The sequence below is a fragment of the Neofelis nebulosa genome, chromosome 14 (genome assembly GCF_028018385.1).
Source record: "Neofelis nebulosa isolate mNeoNeb1 chromosome 14, mNeoNeb1.pri, whole genome shotgun sequence".
Lineage (NCBI taxonomy): Eukaryota > Metazoa > Chordata > Mammalia > Carnivora > Felidae > Neofelis > Neofelis nebulosa.
The window spans coordinates 20,066,293-20,080,524 of record NC_080795.1 but is presented as its reverse complement, the minus strand read 5'-3'; the positions used below and the strand labels follow the sequence as shown (position 1 = coordinate 20,080,524).

At 42.3% G+C, this 14,232-nt stretch overlaps 1 protein-coding gene and 1 long non-coding RNA gene across 2 annotated transcripts in view; one reads left to right on the top strand and one right to left on the bottom strand.

Moving 5' to 3' along the window:
• Nucleotides 1–14,232, top strand: part of SLCO5A1 (solute carrier organic anion transporter family member 5A1) — a 299,230-nt gene that overhangs the window by 135,885 nt on the left and 149,113 nt on the right. The gene's annotated exons all lie outside the window — the stretch shown is intronic.
• Nucleotides 1–14,232, bottom strand: part of LOC131495018 (uncharacterized) — a 28,737-nt gene that overhangs the window by 11,342 nt on the left and 3,163 nt on the right. The window contains exon 2 of the long non-coding RNA XR_009253723.1: nucleotides 6,579–6,729. This is a non-coding gene — a long non-coding RNA (uncharacterized LOC131495018). The remainder of the gene's footprint in view (nucleotides 1–6,578; nucleotides 6,730–14,232) is intronic.

The following is a 14,232-nucleotide window of genomic DNA, read 5'->3' as shown; positions in this document are numbered from 1 at the left end:
CACTAACCTCACAGATAACTCAGTTTATACTGTCGGGACTTTTTCTCTCTCTCTCTCCCTCACTCTGCACTGTGCATGGCCTCATTCTCTACCGCTGCAGGTTGGAATTTTCCATGTGGCATGGGACATGGCTTCAGGCAGTGCCAGACTTTCAACATTCCATTGTGGTGATGCAAAAGGAGAGATGGTCCTCAGCCTCAGTTTATACAAGTCCAGGGAAGGATTCCAGTTGTCCTACTCGTCCCATGCCTATGCTTGGAGCGGTCACTGCGGCCGGGAGACTGTGATTGTTCACCACATGTGACTATGCCTTGTCATGCGGCACATTCACCTCTAGTATCTGTAAGGTTCTTCTGTACTTTAAACAGAAACCTACCTACCATCCGTATTTTCTAAATCCCCTTTTAACATTAAAGCTTTACATTTTTTTGTTTGTTTGTTTGTTTGTTTTTGAGAGAAAGAGAGAGAGAGAGAGAGAGAGAGAGAGAGAGGGAATGCAAGTGGGGAGGAGCTGAGAGAGGGGGAGAATCCCAAGTAGGCTCTGTGCTGTTAGCCCGGAGCCCGATGCAAGGCTCGAACTCCTGAAACTGTGAGATCACGACCTGAGCCAAAATCAAGAGCCAGATGCTTAACCGACTGAGCCACCAAGGTGTCCCAAAGCTTTAAGTTTTTGGAAACAGAATCCAAGTTCTTTCATTGTTTCAGCTTTTTCAGTCCTTTCCGTATTTAGCCCTTCCACTCCCCTGCCAGCACTTCCCTGCCCATTTAGTCCTTCCCATTCAGTCCTTGCATGCTGGACACCCGTTTCTCCTTCCAGATCAACTCTTCACTTTCCTGCACTCTGTGCCTTGGAGGCTGACTTGTAGTATAGATAGCTTCAGCAGGCTCCCTGGCTCTCGGCTTCCGATGGCTTCTAATCAGCCGGAGGTCAGAGGCTGGCAGAGGAGGGAGGACCCAAGACTGGGTTTACTTCCCAGTTTTTTCTCTGCAGGGTCACTGTAGACTGACTTTGTCCATGCACTGAAGGCAACAGCTCCCATCTTGTGGCATGCTTTGTAACATTCTGTCTCTAACTAACTAAATATATGTATATATATAAATATTACTAAATATATATAATATATATTTATAATATATATAATATATATAAATATTACTAAATATATATAACTAAATATATATAAATATATATATTATTTATATGTATTATATATTTATATATAATTGAAGTATAATTGACGTACAGTGTATATTAGTTGCTGGTACAGTGTTACTTAGTTTCAGGTTTCATATATTTCATATGAAATATAATGATTCAATAATTCTATACATTATTACATTATTCAGTGCTCATCATGATAAGTGTATCTTAATCCCCTTTACCTATTTCCCTTCAGTCACTTCCCCCCAGCCACTCATCCCCTCTGGTAACCTCCAGCTTGTTCTCTGTGTTTTTTTTTTTTTTTTTTTTTTTTTTTTTTAATTTTTTTTCAACGTTTTTTATTTATTTTTGGGACAGAGAGAGACAGAGCATGAACGGGGGAGGGGCAGAGAGAGAGGGAGACACAGAATCGGAAACAGGCTCCAGGCTCCGAGCCATCAGCCCAGAGCCTGACGCGGGGCTCGAACTCACGGACCGCGAGATCGTGACCTGGCTGAAGTCGGACGCTTAACCGACTGCGCCACCCAGGCGCCCCTTGTTCTCTGTGTTTAAGAGTTTTGTTGTTTTTTTTTCCTCTCTTTTTTCCTTTTTGTTTCTTAAATTCCACATATGAGCGAACTACTATGGCATTTGTCTTTCTCTGACTTACTTATTTCACTTAGCCTTATACCCTCAAGATCCATCCATGTTGTTGCAAATGGCACAATCTCATTCATTTTTGTGACTGAGTAATGTTCCATAATATATATACATATACACCTCATCTTTTTTATCCATTCATCTATTGATGGATATTTGGGGTGCTTCTATATCTTGGCTGTTGTAAATAATGCTGCAATAAACATATTATTGAATAATAATAAACATATATTGAACTAGTGTTTTCATTTTTGGGGGGTAAATATCCAGGAGGGAATTACTGGATCATGTGGTAACTTTGTCTCTAATTTTTTGAGGAGCCTCCATATGCCCAACTTTTGAAAGCTGTCTGTGCCCTGCTTCTTCAGGCCTGTTGTGGGAATAGTGTGGCATCCCATTGTTACCACCCTCAGGGTACTTCATATCCCTAATGGCTTCCCCATACTTTGCCAAATTTTGGTAAACAGTCCCATCAAACTAACCAATAGCGTTGGCAACTTTTTTCCCCCGGGAAACCCTGACTATTAGATGTCTTTCCCTCTACCTCCAAGTTCTAAATATAATTAGTTTCAGGTATTGAGAAAATATATGATGTAATCCATTCTCAAGTGTGAATGCCTAATAGCATAATTCCTCTAGCATGTTTTATTTGAAACAGAGTTGTGTAGACAAAATTAAGAGAATTTCAAACTGATTGATTGAGATATTTTTTTTTCTGGAGCCCTCTAAATCAAAGGCACCTCTCCTGAGGATAAAACTGGCATCAGATAAAGGCATTTCTTAAACTTTTTAATAAATGTGGCCTGGCCGAAGGGAGGGGGCTGCATACCCCTGGGAGTCTGGGATGCCAGTAGCCCTAAGTAACCTTAAGCAAGCATTGCATTTATTAAAAGGGTTGTTTATTTAAATAACATATGAGTTCTTCTTTCTATCCTATGATGTATCTCTGTTTATCATATTATTTCCAAAATTTAATAAAGATGAATTTCTAGAAAGATGCACATGTTTATCATTTTGCTTTATTACTAGCAGGCCGCCCAGCGCTTCTGGGGACGCATAGCCCCAGTTTGAGAAGCCTGAAGTGGGGAGAAACTGGATACATTGATAACGTTACCACTTGATTGTTAGGGGTTTGTCACTTTTTTCCAGATTTTTTCCAGGTCATTCCAGATGCTTATATACTTTTGGATCCTAGGGAGGTTCTAAGATTTGTGATAAGCATTTCTTTCTTTTTCTTTTCTTTTCTCTTCTTTTCTTTTCTTTTCTTTTCTTTTCTTTTCTTTTCTTTTCTTTTCTTTCTTAGCATCTCTATTTTAGACACAGGTATACTATATTTCATTTCTTTTCCAATTTGGCACATCTATTTGACTTTCCTTCTTCTTTTAAATTGTTTACTTATGGATTACATTACTTTGATGTAAATTGCTTTTATTTTTTAATATTAATTTAATATTAATATTTTAATATTATATTTTAATATAAAAATCACAGTATTTTTTTCCGGTCAATCATTTTAACGTTTCTGATGCATTAAAACACGCTTTATGAGACTACATCCTCTGATTGACAGGCACCATGGGTTTTTCCTCAAGTAATTTCCTTTTTTTAAAATTTTTAAAATTTTTATTTTTGAGAGAGAGAGAGAGAGAGAGAGAGAGAGAGAGAATGGGGGAGGGGCAGGGAGAGAGGGGGACAGAAGATCCGAAGTAGGCTCTGTGCTGACAGTAGTAAGCCGAGATAGGGCTTGAACTCACAAATTGTGAGATTATGACCTGAGCCAAAGTCAGACGCTCAACCAACTGAGCCACCCAGGTGCCCCACAAGTAATTTCCTTTTAATTTATTCTGAGAAGTGAATCATGAAAGGTTTTAACTACTTTTCCTTATTGTCAGAAATAGTTAAAATCCTGAAACTTTTTTTTTTAATCCTGAAACTTATTTAAGATTGAACTTTAGGGATGCCTTGGGGGCTCAGTTGGTTAAGTATCTGAGTCTTGATTTTGGCTCAGGTCATGATCTCACAATTCATGAGTTTGAGCCCTGGGTTGGGCTCTGTGCTAATAGTATGGAGCCTGCTTAGGATTCTCTCTCTCCTTCTTTCCCTGCCCCTTCCCTGCTCATGTGCACTAATGCATGCGCTCCCCCCCACCCCGCACTTGCTCTCTCTCCAAAATAAATAAATAAACTTTTAAAAATAATGAATTTTAAAATAAGTTACTAGCTATTATAATTTTAAAATATTTATCTTAAAAAACAATTTTTGTATTAATTTTCTAGGGCTGCCATAACAAAGTGGCACAGACTATGTGGCTTAAACAAGAGGGATTTATTTTCTCATAGTTCTAAGGCTAGAAGTTGGAGATCAAGGTTGTCAGTAGGATTATTTTCTTCTGAGGCCTCTCTCCTTGGTTTATAGGTGGCCATCCATATGTTCCTGTTCCCTGTGTCCTCACTTGGTCTTCCCTTTGTGCTTGTCTGTGTCCAAACTTCCTCCTCCTCCTCTTCTTCTTTTTTTAATGTTTATTTATTTATTTTGAGAGAGAGAGCATGAGCACGGGAGGGGTGGAGAGAGAGGAAGACAGAGAATCCCAAGCAGGCTTTGTGCTCTCAGCACAGAGCCCAATGGCGGGGATTGGACCCACGAAATCGTGAAATCATGACCTGCGCCAAAACTCAGTTTTTTTCCCATCAAAACGTGGATAACAGCATTCATTTTATCATGGAGTATGGAACATAGCACAATATCCCGCCCAAGTAAGCAATGTATAGGAACTGTAATATACATATAGGATCAATATATAGGAACTGTAATTCCTATTGTGTGTTAGCTGCTGTTGGATACATGTTCATGTCAGTTTAGAGACCAAAAAGCTGAACTCAGGTTGAGTAACATCCCTGCTGTCTCACAGCCAGTCAATGGCCTGGCCAAATTTTAAGTAGGTTTGTCTGCCTCCAGGATCTCACACTAATTGTGTAACAAAAGGTCTAGGATGGATCTGGGTTTACATTGTCTCCACTGCTGATCAGCCATGTGGCTCTGGCCAAATTACCTAGTCTCTCTCTCAACCCTTTGCTTCCTCTATGAAATGGGGATAGTGATGTCTACCTGCTTCTATTTTTGTTTTTGTTTTTGTTTTTTTTAAATTGAAGTATAGTTGACACATACTGTTGCATTAGTTTTGGGTGTAATGATGTCTACCTTTTAGAGCTGTGAGGAACAAGACCATATATTTCAAGCTGCTGTACAAAGTAAAACCGTCACTGTCCCATGTCATTCCTCATTGACTTTGCCACCCTCTGCAGGTGAAGCTTTAGGAAAATCACTTTCCTTGGAAAGTTCCTTGAAACTTTCCCTGAAAGAAGTTCCTTCATCTTCGAGATTGGGGTAGGGGTGGCAGGACAGGAGGAATTGGCCTAAATCAAGAGATCTCAAACTAAGAGGCTCATACAGGCCAGGCAGGTAACTGAAGGCCTGGAACACAATATGGCAAATGGCAAATATCCAGAATGCAGAAATCTGGATCTTTCATCTGAAACATGTCAAGTTTAGAATAGTTTTGGCATCGAACTCTGAAAACTGAAATATATATGTGTGTGTATGTGTATGTGTGTGTGTGTGTGTGTGTGTGTGTGTGTGTAATATATATGTGTGTGTAAAGCCCACATACACACACATATATATGTAGGCTTTATCATCAGCCTGGTTTGGCCATAGGTTTGTAAATTTTTGGCTACACAATTCCCAAGATCCCTCCAATCTGGTGTCACGGATCCCATGTCATAAAACAACAGCGGTCTTATTCCTGGTCCTTACTTATTGGAACCCAAGGTCATGGTTTTGCCTGTACTATCCTAGTTGCTTTGGGAGTGGTCTTTCTACCTACAGTCTCTTTCCCACTCCAGTCCCACCCACCACTTCCTAAGAAATTCATCTTCATAAAGTTCTGCTTAATCCTGTCACTGCTTTGCTTAGAAACCTTCAATGACTTTCTGTGGTCTATGGAATAGAGGCTATCCTTCTTAGTTGGCGGTGACCAGCTTTCTTTTCTTACTTCCTGTTTATCCCCCTCATGTGTTCTGGATTCCACAACAATACCACCGGTGCCCAAAAGTGTTCTTTCTTTCTTTCTTTTTTAATATTTGTTTATTTTTGAGAGAGAGAGTGAGCGAGTGCGAGTGGGGGAGGGGCAGAGAGAGAGGGAGACACAGAATCTGAAGCGTGCTCCAGGATCAGAGCTGTTGGCACAGAGCCTGACACAGGGCTCGAACCCATGAACTGTGAGATCATGACCTGAGGTAAAGTCCAGCACTTAACCAACTGAGCCACCCAGGCGCTCCAAAAGTGTTCCTTTTTAATCTCCCTCTTCAAGGGCTGCTCTGTCTCAGAGGCCAGTGCACGCATACATGTGCAAATTCTGCTTATTCTTCAGGGTTCAATGCAGACCCTTCATCATGCATACAGTGTTTCCCTCCTGGGCCTTGCACTTAGAGGAAATCAGATCTTTGTCTTCAAATTGCAGGAGACAGATAAGCTCCTGTCTTGGTGGCATATAAGGGAGCCAATTTTGTTAGGTCTTTGATAGTTTGGATTACTTTGCTTATTCTCAGTTTTGCTTTCTTGTTATGTGTGTAAAATATATTAATGAAAAGACATTTTCTAAGACTAGTAAAAATTGTCTTCAGGGTTTCAGATTTTTCTTCCCAAAGATATTCTTCTTTAGGGAAGACTTGAAGAAGGATGAACATAATATGGAGAGAAAATGTATATTTTCGCTTACCTGTATTATTTCTCCTTAAAGCATATTTCAGTTTCTTCTCTGGGGTTTAAAATTCATCCTGGGTCCAAAATGAGCTAACTCTCACAATAGTTCTTTTCTGCTTGAAAAATCACATTTTTCCTCTGGTGTGAAATTTCACAAAGAAAGCCAACTGAAAGAAGGGGAAAAGATTGCCACGTTTAGATGTTATATTTCCACTGTATATGATGAGTTTTAGGGCAATGGACGGTTCATGGGATCCAGAGTCGGTGACCGAGAAAGAATTCTTGAATGTCTTTGGTGCAAAAAGGTGATTTTACTAAAGCATGGGGACAAGGGCCGGAAGAGCCACACTGCTAGTGTTGGGGGGTGGGAGATAAAGTCTAGAGGGAGTTTCCAAAGAGACTTTCACATGCTAAACACTTACTGGAGGCCTAGCCGTTGTCAAGCTAAGGTTGTTACCTGCCACCCCCCCACCCCCCCCAGCAAGGCATTACCATTAAGACAGTAGGAAGTTCCTGGACTTTAGGCTATGACGGGATTGCTTTTTTCTGGTAAACTGGTGGAGACTCTTATCAGTTTAACTTTTTTTTTTTTTTTTTTTTGTCCTTTCCTGTTTTGGGACAGCCTGGAGTGTCCAAGGAATATCATACATGTCCCACTTGGGGTGGGGGGGTTGCTGTTAGCCTGCATTTTGGCCTCAGCTTATCCCACGCTCCCTTATCATATACATGGGCATTTGTCAGGTCATTCCTCAGTTTAGGCAAACTAAACTTAGCCTCGAATAGCTCTAATTTCTTCAAAGGGAAAGATAGACAATTCATTTGTCATTTAAATCCCATTCCTTGATGGCAGGTTTTGTGATCTCCCAAATGGATTACTAAAGCCTTTAAAACCACTTCCCTGATGGCCTGAGTGGTACGTTATACTCGTATTGGGTCATTTTGTCTTCATTAGTTACAATAAGACAAACGGAGCAGTTGTCAGAGTATCACAGCCAAAGGGAATGGAGCCTAGAAGTCGGCCAAAAACAAGCCCCTATGCACACATGCCAAAGCCAATAAAAAATAATATAGCACTTCAACCTGGACTTTTGGAGTTTATTCGCAATCAGATAATTATCAAAAATATCATTGACAACAACAAAAAAAGGCAGAGAAGAGAGAAGGGGACTTGAGTGAAGTCTGTGGAAAGCTGTTTCAGAGTGTCTTTCCAGTAAGGAAAGGAGGTTTGAGCTCTGAGCTCCTGATCATCCCCACACAGCCCCTTCCATTTCTGTGTTTTTAGTTAAAGAAGTGTACCATGGGCGTTTGTGACTCAGGATCTCAGGAAGCTAGGTTCGATTTCGCCTCTCTTTTGCAAGACTGGCTGTGAGAGGAGGCCAGTTGACTCGCCACAAGCGGCTGGCCAGGTATTTCTTAGCTTTACTATGGAATGCACTGGAGGTGGGGGTGGGGAGCAGTCTTCCGAGGGATGGGATTTCTGGTATCTTGTCAGTGATGCTCATGCTCCTGCCTTCCACAGAAGGAATGTGGGGAAGGTTGGGAGGAGTCATGAGTTGGGAATGAAACCACAGCTAGTGACTGGACAGTTGGGCAGACCTGTAAAACCATGAGGCCTACTCATTATAGAGATCAGGCCTTGATGGGTGGTTTGTTTTGTAGTTTTACTCAAAAGCAATAGCATGCTTCATCCTTTTTTATTTTTAATTTAAATTTATTTTTATTTATTTTGAGAGAGAGCATGAGTGAGGGAGGGGCAGAGGCAGAGGCAGAGAAAGAATCCCAAGCAGGCTCCACACTGTCAGTACAGAGCCCAATGTGGGGTTTGAACTCACGAACTGCGAGATCACGACCTGCGCTGAAGTCAGACACTTAACTGACTGAGCCACCCAGGCACCACCCCCCCCCCGCCCTTTTTAAATGTTACTTATTTATTTTGAGAGGGAGGGAGAGGCAGAGAGAGAGAGAGAGAGAAAGAGAGAGAGAGAGAGAGAGAGAGAATCCCAAGCAGGCTCCGCTCTGTCAGTGCAGAGCCCAAAATGGGCTCAGTTCCACAACCGTGAGTTCATGACCTGAGCCAAAATCCAACGCTTAATCGGTTGAGCCACCCAGTCACCGTGAGACATTCCTCATCTTAATCAACGATGACTTCCTAAAATGTATGTAAAGCACATTTCCAAGCAAACACAGCTAGGTAGCCAGAAGCATAGGTCTTGGAATGTGGCTAATCTGGCTTTGGATCTCCACACTTTCTATGCCTAAAGATTTAGGGTAAGTTGACGATCATTTTGAGCCTCAGCTCTCTCTTCTAAAATGGAATTGATAATCTAAACTGAGGAGTGAAGATGAAATAATGTACATAAAATAGGTAATCAGCCCTAATATGGTAAATAAGAGGGATCATTATTGTTGAGCTTTTCCTAAATTTGTGAGTAGGGGTGGTGGTACCGATGAGGAAAGGGTACCCACAGTTGAAAGATGAAAAATGAAGCAGAACAAACATAAACAACCAAATACCGGATCCTAAAGGGTATATGATGTTTTATCAGTCTGATCATAATTTCCCAGATAGGAACGAATCCTAGAGAAGTGTGCGGCCTGCATGAAAGAAAAGATTCGGATTCCCTGCCCTCTGACAACCAGAGAGGAAAAAAGGCGGTTAAGATGAATGCGGGAGACAGCAATACAGATCTGTAACAATGCCTGACGTTTGTTAGGTTCCAAGAACTTCTTGGAAGGAAGCATTTTGCCGATGTTCTGTCATTTACTGCTTACAACAACCCCGTGAGACAGATTCTGTGATTAACCCCAGCCTGAAAACTGAGGCAGAGAGGTTTAGTAAATTATCCAAGGCCATACCGGCATAAAGGGCAGAGCCAGAATGAAACTGAGGCAGTTTGGCAACAGAGCCCTCTTTTTCTCTCTTTCATCATTGAGGCATGTGTCATGGTCTAATTGGAAGCATTTTTTCCTTCTGAGTGGTGCATAAAACAATGGTGCCTTCTAGAATTGGGGCGTCATGTTGTGATGACATATGTATAAGTGACACCCATGTGCTCACCGCAAAGATGAAATAGTGTTAATTTGCCACAGATGACAACAGACCTTCGGAAGGGGGTGGGGAAACGGGGGAGGATGCCGCTGTCCAGAAGCTAGCCTCCCTTTTGCTAACAGCAGGACTTACATACACCACAGATTGTTTATAACCGTCAGTGCTTCAGGTCTTTCATTTATTATCATTATTTTAAAGTTCATTTATTTGTTTTGAGAGAGACAGAGAGAGCAAGAGCAGGGGAGTGGCAGAGAGGGGGGGGGGGGGAAAGGGAATCCCAAGCAGGCTCCATGTTGGCAGTGCAGAGCCTGATGCAGGGCTCGATCCCACAAACCGTGAGGTCGTGACCTGAGTGGAAACTGAGAGTCGGCCGCTTATCTGACTTGAGCCACCCAGGCACCCCTCACTTACTATTTTTTATAACTTTGTTTTATTGGTAAGAACACCTTACAATGAGACCAACCCTCAACAAAATTTTAAGCGTACAATATATTATTGCTGACTATAGATACCATGTCATACAGCAGATCTCCAGGTCTTTTATAAAAAAATTTTTTTAACATTTATTTATTTTTGAGAGACAGAGCATGAGCGGGGGAGGGGCAGAGAGAGACACACACACACACAGAATCCGAAGCAGGCTCCAGGCTTCGAGCTGTCAGCACAGAGCCCAACACGGGCCACGAACCCACGAACTGTGAGATCGTGACCTGAGCCAAAGTTGGACACTCAACCAACTCCACCCAGGCGCCCCTGCAGGTCTTTTAGATAAGTGTAAAGAACTGAGAGAACGTGCTGCCATTCTACCTGCTTTGAAGGGGAGCTTCAACAGTGTGTCATTGCAGTGAGGGTGTTGTTTTATATTATCTTGTGTTAATTATTCTTCTGTGCTCTGGGATATGATCACCTCCTTCAGGTCACCGCTGGAATATGGATCTTTCCAATCGTTTAGGGAAAAAAAAATGTCCTCAGATAGGGAATGGAAACGAGAAAGGAGGAAGGAGAGAGGAATTCTAGCTTTCTCTTGGCATTGCTCTCTGGATCTCGACTTTGAGAAGTTTACCGATTGTTCAAGGTCATCCCTAACATAGGTCCTAAAGAGACTTCTGCTTTAGAAAGGCGAGTTGAGAGCTAGGCAGAGGGGCCTCCAATTGTGGATGAGTGAGCCATAATTTAAAAAACCACCTATCTGCTGTATTAATCTTAGCTTAGTGTAGGACAGAGAAATCACTCTGGGCTTTTGGCAGAAAGAGACTCACTACAGAAAGATACATGCTTAGAAAATCTCTGGAAGGGCCAGACAAATGATCTCTAGATCGGATGACCAGGAATGACTCTTGGAACACTGTAGATCTTTCCTGCTAGGGAAACTGGTTTATCTGTCACAATCTGGGGGAGGAAGCAGTGGGGTTAGAAATCAAAGATCTTCCCTGGTGTATTCGCTTCAGGAGACCCAGTGCTACGACTGCCTTTCAACACCCAGAAGCTGGAGTTTGGACAAATGAATACTGAAGCAGAAAAACAACATGTCTCCCTGACCTGCTTGCTGGCATAAGACAGCCAAAAAGCTGGCCTGTGACTCATCCCACCTTCCCAAACCCACAGGAGTGCTTCAGTTCTCATCCAGAATCACCTGATCAGCAAGGGAGTCTGGGGGATGTGTTTTTTTTTTTTTTTTTAAAGCTTTCTAGACGGTCATTCAAGAAGAAACAAATGTAGGGGCTGCACATTGAATGTCAATCAAGCATATCTAACACAGTTTCATTTCATTTTATGCTTTGTATTTATTTTCCTTTTTTAGTTCAGGCCTTGACCCAACTTGTACTATAGATTATAAGGAAAGCTAATATCTGAGTCAGAATGTTAAAATTGGGTGTTGCCTGTTGGGAACTGTGTAGGGTTGAGGATGTAACCCTGCTTCCAAGCTAACAAGAGAGCCTGCTACTGTTTCATGGGTGCTAGGGGGAAGAGACTCCAGAGTCAGACAAAGGACATTGTTACTGATGGCAAAAGCAGCAGGCAGTGTCTGTATGATGTTTGTTCGCTTCCCCATGCCCACTAAATCCCCCCAGGTGATGCAGCAGCGTCCTGTACCTGCAGTGGGTTGCCTTACAGGAGAGGAGCATTGAGCCTGGGGGCTGCACTGAAGCAGAAGCAAGCCTGGTTTGTCCAGGGGAAGATGTTAGCTCATCCCTCAAGGTTGCTGGCTGCAGACACACACTGAGAAATGGCCTGGGCCTTGCCTTCTTGGCCTACCCACAAAGAATGTGCAGAGATGCTTAGGGCCCATGGCAGATCACCTCTTCTTACCTCCTTCTTCCCCCTTCCTGTCCAACTTCCTTCCTTTTCCAGGCCCAGGAGCCAGTGGTGGTAAATATGAATATCTTTCAAGGGAATGTGAATCTTTGGAGATAGATGTCTCCTGTTCACAGGGAATTTTCTCCTCATTACTAGCCTTAGATTATCTGGCTTACTTTTATTAAGGGAGGTGGCAGGTTCTAGAAGGTCCTGACTGATAGAGTCTTGTCTCCTTGTCCTCGCTGTGTCCCAGAGGTGCAGCCAAATTGCTTGGCTCCTTTAGAGGGTGACCATGCGTCCAAGTGTTCAGGGGACCGTGGCCTCTTGGGCCATGGGACTAGCAGTGCTAAAGCTCACGCAGTTGGTCAGATACTCCTTCAGCACTTGCAAACCACACGGCTGGAGTGACTGGGTGCATTCTCTGGACCCCAGGGCCAAATCTGTTTCTCTTTTGTTTTACCCAGCTTGAAATTTCCTTCTAAGTGAGGCTGTAAATGCCAAGTCCTGTTAAGAGTTTACTTTTTAATCTTATAGTTAACAACACTGTATTGTATGTTTGAAAGTTGCTAAGGGAGTAGATCTGAAAAGTTCTCATCACGAGAAAAAAAATTTGTGACCATGTGTGGTGATGGATATTAACCAGACTTATCGTTGCAATTAGTTCACAATAGATACATATATCAAACCATTATGTTGTACATCTAAAAAGCATCATGTCAAGGATATCTCAATAAAAATAAAACTAAGTTAAAAAAATAAAAACAATTTGAGGAAATCAGTTATATCATAAATTACTTTTTGGGGGCACCTGGGTGGCTCAGGGGGTTAAGCGTCTGACTTTGCCTCAGGTCATGATCTCACAGTTAGTGAGTTCGAGCCCTGCGTCCTGCTCTGTGCTGACAGCTCAGAGGCTGGAGCCTGCTTTGGATTCTGTGTCTCCCTGTCTCTCCCTTCTACTCCCCTACGTGTGCTTTCTCTCTCTCTCTCCCCCTCTCTCTCACAAAAACAAGTAAAAACAAAACAAATTCCTTTTTTGAACTAAGAATAGAGATGTAATTTAAATATGTCACAGAGGCTAATACTCTCGATACCTCTTTAGGGTCTGTGAATAAAGCTGTGTTTCAATATTGAAAAAAAAGTTAACTTAAACATACAATTTGTCCCCTCTGAAGCAACCAGTGTCTAATTCAGTTATAGCAACTGTGAATTATATTTTAAGCCCAGAAAATATTCTGCACCAAAATCCAGTTCTTCACATGTCTGGGAGACTTCTTTTTTTTTTTTTTAATTTTTTTTTTTCAACGTTTTTTACTTATTTTTGGGACAGAGAGAGACAGAGCGTGAACGGGGAAGGGGCAGAGAGAGAGGGAGACACAGAATCGGAAACAGGCTCCAGGCTCCAAGCCATCAGCCCAGAGCCTGACGCGGGGCTCGAACTTACGGACCGCGAGATCGTGACCTGGCTGAAGTCGGACGCTTAACCGACTGCGCCACCCAGGCGCCCCGTGTCTGGGAGACTTCTGAAGTGAGCCTTTTTTCAGGAAGGAGAGAAGAGAGTGAAGAACAAGCTCCCTCTCACTTTCCTTGTTCCATTCTCCAGAGCAGCCAGATTTTAAGCCCATGGAATGCAGTAGGTAATTCCAAAGGCTACCTTCTTATTATATGAAGGCTGGGAAAGGAGCAATTTATGTGTAAGTTACACTGATTAATGACTTAGGAGAAGCATTAGCAACCTGGAAATTTGAAGAGAGTTTATCCCAATATACCTAACAAGGTACACATTCTGGTTTAGGCAGCTGTACTCACTTACATGGTGTGAAATAAGCCATGGGTGTAGCAGAATCCCGTGATGTGAATCCATTTCTTTCTATGAATCTGACAATTAGGGCTGATGGAGACACGCCTGGCCTTTTCCAAGGTCACACTTAACTATGGAAGAGAAAGCAAAAGAAGTGTCTCTTGCTAAATGTTTTCTTCTTGTTTCCGATGTGGGTAGCTAATTGGGCCTTTTTAGATTCTGTCTGTAAATCGTGATCTTTCTATGAGGGGCAATAAAAAAATCTATAGGTTCTTAGAGTTGTTTCTAGTTTAACTACAGTAATGGACCATGAATAAACACAGCATGTTCCAGGGACATGATTATTTGACTTTCAGCAGGGAAGCCGTCTGTTGGCACCTAATGCAACAGATTGAATTTGCTGGAGAAAAGCTGACGTCTGGGGCTGGGGCTGAAAGGAGAGAATGGGCCAAAGAGCTTAGAAGGATGTAATAGGAGGCAGATCGATTCTGTTTGGATCCAGACTAAGCTCTGAGGAGTATTTAG